The sequence below is a fragment of the Octopus sinensis genome, linkage group LG3 (genome assembly GCF_006345805.1).
Source record: "Octopus sinensis linkage group LG3, ASM634580v1, whole genome shotgun sequence".
Classification (NCBI taxonomy): Eukaryota; Metazoa; Mollusca; class Cephalopoda; order Octopoda; family Octopodidae; genus Octopus; species Octopus sinensis.
The window spans coordinates 80,769,238-80,776,737 of NC_042999.1; the positions used below are offsets into that span (position 1 = coordinate 80,769,238).

A 7,500-nucleotide genomic window follows, 5' to 3' on the forward strand; every position below is an offset into this window, starting at 1 on the left:
TCCAAGGAGACAGCAAAACCAGGTAACTACAGACCTATAATCTGTCTCCCTACAATGTACAAAGCATTTACTGCAGTAATATCACAAAGATTGAACAAGCACCTGGACGAAAGCAACCTGTTTCCAGAAAAGCAGAAAGGATACCGCAAGGCTCATACAGCTGTAAAGATCAACTAATGATCAATAAAGCCATAACTGAAGACAGCCGCAGAAGGAAGAAATGCCTCAGTATGGCCTGTATCGACTACAGAAAGGCGTTTGATAGCATCCCCCACACATGGATCCTCGAAACACTAGCCATGAACAAAGTAGCACCAACAATTATAAAATACATAGGACACTCTATGAATAAATGGCAAACATTGCCACAGCTCCAAGCAAAAGAGGGACTCATGAAAGCCAGAGCCATCCCCATTAGAAGAGAAATATTCCAGGGAGACACGCTCTCTCCACTTCTTCTTCTGCTTGGCACTGTCACCTCCATCTGATATGCTAAATAGAACTGGATGCCGATATAAATGTTACGGCAAAACGATCAGCCACCTTTTATATATGGATGATCTAAAACTATACGCTGCAAATGACAAACAGCTGGAAACACTACTAAAGACAGTTCATGGATTTACCAAAGAAATAGATGTGAAATTTGGATTAGAAAAATGCGCCAAAGTAACCATGAAAAGAGGAAAACTAGTTAAGAGTAGCAACATCACACTAGATAAAACCAATGAAATAAAAGAATTAGACCAAAGCCAAACTTACAAATACTTAGGAATCCATGAACTAGATAAGACACAACACACACAAATGAAAGAGAAAATAAAAAAAAGAATATTATAGACGAGTTAGATCAATACTGAAAACAGAGCTACAATATCCATAACTGGACACTAAATGAACTGACCAAAATAGATAGGAAAACAAGAAAAATAATGACAGGATCTAGGATGCATCACCCAAAATCTGACTTAGAAAGACTATATATACAATGTATAGAAGGTGGTAGAGGCCTTATACAGCTGGAAAACTACTATAAACTAACCACCATAGGACTGCAAAATTATCTACTTCAGAAGGAAGGAACACTGATACAAATAGCGGCAAAACACGAGCAAAACAAAAAACTGTTCTCAGTATTTAAGGAAGCTGACAAATACAAACAAAAAATCATACCACCTAACAAATATGAAGAAGATGAAGAAACAACAAAAGCTATAAAACAAATGAAATCCAAACTAAATCTAGAACAGCAGCGAACCATGATAAAACGTTGGCAAGAAAAGCCCCTTCATGGCAAATACTGGACTAAACTAAATGCAAAAGAAATACACAAAGAAAAATCCCAGCAATGGTTGAGAAGCTCAGGACTCAAAGCAGAGACAGAGGGATTTTTAATTGCAGCACAAGACCAAAGCCTCCCCACCAGAAATTACCAAAAGTATGTAATGAAAATAAATATAACAAGTAACTGCAGAATATGTGGAGATGGACAAGAAACAATAAATCATATTATCTCTGGCTGCCCAGTCCTGGCTAAGAAGGAATATATTCACAGACACGACAGAGTTGGAACCTACATACACTGGAAGCTATGCCAACATTATGGAATAACAACAGAAAAAAGATGGTATAGGCACACCACACCAGAAAAGGTCTCAGAAAACGAGAAAGCAACCATACTCTGGGATATGCCGATACACACAGATAGAGAAATTAAGGCCAACAGACCAGATATAGTTGTCAGAGATAATGAAGAAAAAAATGATTTCTAATTGATGTATCAATACCATCAGATGACAACGTTTCTCTAAAAGAAATGGAGAAACTCTCAAAATACAAAGACCTGGAAATAGAGGTAACCAGAATGTGGAATCTTAAAGCAGAAATAATTCCTATCATAATAGGTGCATTAGGCATGATAAAACAATATTCAGTCAAATACATAACAAAAACACCAGGACTTACAAACACATATAACATACAGAAAATTGCACGACTAGGCACTGCACACATTCTACGCAGAACACTTTCCATACAATAAGCATCAGAGCATCACAACAAATCACAGCACATACCCAAGGCACACAGAGCTGCGCTCGGTAGTGAAGTAAAAGCACGCTATAAAAATAAAACTACTGAGTAATAATATAATATAATAATAATAATAATAATAATAATAATAATAATAATAATAATAATAATAATAATAATGATAAATGCCCTGATGCAGTACAAGCAGTGGGTCTCATGGCTTCTGATCTTAACTGGTTGGATGTGTTATCATGTACATTGTTTTATCTTGGTATAAAAATGGGCTACAACAAATATTCTGCTCACAACCACAGATTTGCTTGTTAGTTGTTTGACTTTAACCAGTTGAGCATGTCCTTTATTGGTTGACGATATGTGCATCTCTGATCGCGAGCAGAAGTAGTGGGGGAGCATCTTAGTCATGTGCTGAGAGTGATTTTTAAGGTTTGAATAATTCACCTCTGGAAACATGGTTGTTTCGTTCAACATCCTTAAACAACCTTTATTCAGGGACCTTTTGAGCTGGATGGGTTACTTGACCAGATGAAAATTCTAAAATAATAATAATAATAATAATAATATTAATATTAATATGTGTATGTGTGAACATATATACTCTCATATATATATATAATATATATATATATAATATATATATATATATATATATATATATATGTCTTTATGTATTAGCAGGACACGAATTAAGATATGTTGGAGAAAAATATCAATTGAAATGGAAATACATATAAAACATGAAGGCTGTAAAACTTTAAAATATAACGAAAATAAAAATGATGAAAACCATCAGCACGATTACCGAAGGAAGAAAAAATTCGTAAAATTGAAAATATTTCGGTGTTGTGTTATGAGTTACAACTTACAGAATACATAAAAATATATAGAGACTAAAAATGAAATGAATGTAATAAATGAGAAATCAATAAATGGTAATTAATGGTATCATTTCACAAACTCGAGAGTAAGTTTTTGAGTGGTGCTTAGAATTTCATGAAATTCATTTGGGTGACACGTCGTACAAAATATCAGAGCACATGCGCACACATTCAAGCCAACAGTAACAGTGACATATTGTGACAGAAAGAATATAAAGGGCAGTGAGTGGAAGTGGAATTGCCCAGTGGTTAGGCCAGCGGACTCGCGGTTATAGGATTGAGGTTTCGATTCCCAGACTGGGCGTCGTAAGTGATTATTGAGCAAAAACACTTAAAGATCCACAAGGCCCCGGCAGGCGGGTGTGGTGAACTTTGCTGTACTCTTTCACCACAATCTTCTCTTACTTTTTCTTCCTGTTTCTGTTGTACCCGTATTTCAAAGAGCCATCCTTGTCGCACACTGTGCCACGTTGAATGTCGCCGAGAACTACGTTAATGGTACACGTGTGGTTTGCTCAGCCACTTGCACGTTAATTTTAACGAGCAGGCTGTTCCATTGATTGGATCAAATGGAACCCTCGTCTTCGTAACCGAAAGAGTGCCGTAGTTATAAAAGGATAGTGATATGCATCGAGGGGAAAATACACAGATAAAGAGAGCGAGAAATAGTGACAAGGAGAGAGAGATGCCAGCAAGAGAGAAAAAGTGAGCAATAGGTAGATGGGAGAACAAAAATGAACGTAGAATGCGGATGCAAAAGAGAAAGAGAAAACTTATCGGAGTGATTCAGATTTAAATCAAATTCACAGATTTCAATTTTGTATCTTCGAACGATGATTATTAAAATGTCTCCTTCTTTCAATACGTATGCGTGTGCGTGTTTGTGCGAGCGCGTGTTTGTGAGTGGGTGTGTCAAATATACAGGGTGGTCCAAAACTAGGTTTAAATTTATTCAACTATCTCTTTCGCATTCATATATTGACAGTTTAGATCTTAATTATAAATTAAGATTTAGATCTTAATTATAAATAAAATATGAAACCATTATTCTCTGCTAATTTAGCTAATTGTAAGATAAAAATTTAAATGTGATAAAAGTTTTAAAAGAAATTGAAAGGGCCTACGTGATAGCTGTAAACCTACATTTGAGCACCCTATACATGCATACATACATATATATATACATACATACATAAATACAATACGTATGTGTATATATATATATATATATATATATATATTATATATATATATATATATAATATATATATATATATATATCGATAAACACGAAAAGATGTGAGCAGATAAACACGCGTGCGTTTTTAATCATAGTACAGACATAGGCGTATTAGTAGAAGCTATTATTTATCAGATATTAGAATTGTGTGCTTTTATAGAAATTTTATAGAAATTTTATAGAAATTTTAGCAATATTCTCGTTGCTCATTATTTCAGTCTTCTGTATTTTCAGATGTGGCAGTATATCAGACGCATTCCTTTTATTCACCTGTTTGTTTTCGATCAATAGGATGTGACTCGGCATTGACGTTCTCGGCATTAACATTTAACATCTATTTCGAACAGAAGCACGGGAATGTATTTTAGGATGCCGTCCCTCTGTTACAATAGGCCTGTACATAATGTTCAGTGCAGGGTGTGGTGTATTGATATAATGATAGTGACAAAAGGTGGAAGACGGCTAAAGAATTACGGGGCAGTGGCGGGTTTATATGACAGCTATAGCTTAGCCATAAACTCTTGTGGCGAAATATAAGACAAATAAAACAAACAATATAACTGTTGGTTAGGGAGTTACGAGGAGGTGCTGGAAATTCCTGGCTTTATAAGGGTGTTGCGAAAGATGTAGTTCGAGGTCCTTCATTTCGAGTTCTTTTAAATGGCTTAGAAAAACTGAAGAACTGCGGGAATACTTGTGTGAATCTGAGAAGGGGAATGTGTTGAATAAAATCATAATTAACTGATCCTCTTTTATTCTTTTTTTACCCAAAACCAGGAATTTTACAGCACCTCTCGGAAGTGTTGTTTTATGTATGTGTATCTCTGAGGTTGTGACCAGACTTAGGGTGCGTCGCAGACGTTTCTTTAACAGCAGCAGCGTCCAAAATGCAGCAAGGATGCCTGACTGTTAGACGAACTCCAGATATATACAGAGTTTGTAAATATTACAGAATAAAACATTTTATGCCTCCAAGGAGGAAGTTCAGTCCTTGTAGTGTAGATTTTGTGGTAAATTTTGATCGTTTCACCTGCACGATCCTCCCTAAGAAAAGAAAAGAAAAACTCAGATGTTTATGTGAAATCAAGTACCCTGACCTCCTAATATGTCACAGAACCCTTTCTGGAGTTCGGAAAATGTGGTTGAAAACTCGGAAATGTCAACCCCCACTCCCACTAGGAAATACATCACACGAAAAATCGGATTTTTTACGTGGAATCAAGTATCCTCACCTCTTAATATGCTGCAAACCCCTTGTTTTTGTTCGGAAAAAGGGGTGGGAAACGGAATCCCCCTATCCCGGAATCATTGGCTTTTTTTGTGTGCTAAATGAATTCCGGTGGCCTCCTAATATGCCACAAAACCCTGGTTTTGGTTTGGAAAACGCGGTGGGGTGCAGCCTCGGAAATTTCAGACGCAATTTTCAAATATTTTTTATGTTTATTTCTTTACCGATATTTTTAGATAACATGTTGTAGATATACGTTTTCCAGACAGTGTGGATTACATTAGATTTTGGCGCCGAAATCGCGTTTCATTTTTGTGTAGAGAGAAAGTGAGTCAATGAAGAAGTTTACTTAAACTTACAATGGTATAGCAATATATTATATCATCATCATCATCATTTAACGTCTGCCGTCTGCTTTCCATGCTGACATGGGTTGGACGGTTTGACTGAGGACTGGCAAGCCAGGAACCTACACCAGGCTCCAATGTGGCAAGCTGCATGCCCTTCCTAACGCCAACAACTCAGAGAGTGTAGTGGGTGCTTTTTATGTGCCACCAGCATGAGGGCCAGTCAGGCGATACTGGCATCGAACAAGCGATTTATGAGATCACCGGAATTCATTCAACAAAAAAACAATAATGTCAATGATTCCGTGATAGGTGGGGGGTCAGGTTTCTCACCCCGTCTTTTTTTCCGAACAAAAGTAAGGGAGTTTACAGCATATTAGGAGGTTAGGGTACTTGATTCCAAGCAAAAAATGCGAGTTTTTTTTTCCTAGTGAACATCGTGCGTGTGAAAGGATCAAGTAATATCGATTCTACTATGTTGAGGACGTGCATTTACCAGAACATTTCCTAAATCATAGACAGTCCTAGCTATTTCAAGGGGTATTATTGCTTCTGCTGCTTCTTCCTGCTTTGGGCGGGGTTTGGTAATGTTTTCTGGGTGCATGCGGTGAATGATATATAACTTGCAAGAAACAGAATTGGCAAAATTTTGTTTGATTGCAACACTTAGAACGAAGCACCAAATTAATCTGGATAAAGATTAGAGGTGAAATGTTAGAAATGGATGAATGATAGTTTCCTTTGAATTAAAGAGGGATTTTGGGGCGCCGACGAAGATGTAGATCATGTAATGAGTGGATGGCAGAAACAAATATTATGGTACGACTACGTTGATACACCGAAATGAGTCAAGTGTGTGCGCGTGCGCTTGTGTGTGAGAGCGAGAGACCGGAGCGAGAGAGAGGGAAAGAGAAGGAAGAGTAACAGAAAAAGGAAACGTACTATAATAAAAACAATAATTGTCTATGCTACTGACGGGACGAGAGTTTGCGGGACGGGATTATCCCTCTTACATCTCCTCCGGCCATGGTGGTATTCGGAGCATATGCATCAGGACTATTCAAAGAATGACGAATTACAAGTCAGAGGTAGGAATACTTTTAGATGAGGGCTATGACTGAATACACACACACACATATATGAGAGGTATTGGTATCCAGAAGACCCAAGGTGGCAGGTAACGCTATGTAAGTACTATAGAAGGACTGCAGTTAAACTCTTGGTTTGCTAATGATAAGAGTGAGGAGTCTAATACGGGTCTTGTATGAACATGTATATCTTAAATAAAATGAGACAATAAAGCCAAGGCTGTGTGGAATTTTCAGGACAATTATAAGGGGAAAGTTAGTCTTACTGCTGTTTCTGGGATATTAGGGATGTCCCTTCATCAGAGACGATGTGAGATGCTTAAGTAGAGGGAAATGTTAGAAATATCGAATTCTAATATTTCCCTGTATTTAACCATCTCATATCATCTCTGATAGAAGGATACCCCTAATATCCCAGAAGCAGCTGTAAGAGTAACTTTCTCCTTATAAATATCCTGAAAATTCCACACACAGCCTTGGCTAAGTTATCTCATTATATTTAACACACATACACAAACAAACAAACACACAACACACACACACACATATATGTATATATATATATATATATATATATATATATTATATATATATATATATATATATATATATATATATATATATGTATTTGTATATATGTATGTGTTACGTATGGTGAATTATATGTGTA

The 7,500-nt window shown here is 36.6% G+C and overlaps 1 long non-coding RNA gene across 1 annotated transcript in view; it reads left to right on the forward strand.

Annotated features, from left to right (window-relative positions):
• The window catches only part of LOC118762758, a 25,414-nt gene that overhangs the window by 6,079 nt on the left and 11,835 nt on the right, over positions 1-7,500 (forward strand). The window contains exon 2 of the long non-coding RNA XR_004998508.1: positions 4,579-4,584. This is a non-coding gene — a long non-coding RNA (uncharacterized LOC118762758). The remainder of the gene's footprint in view (positions 1-4,578; positions 4,585-7,500) is intronic.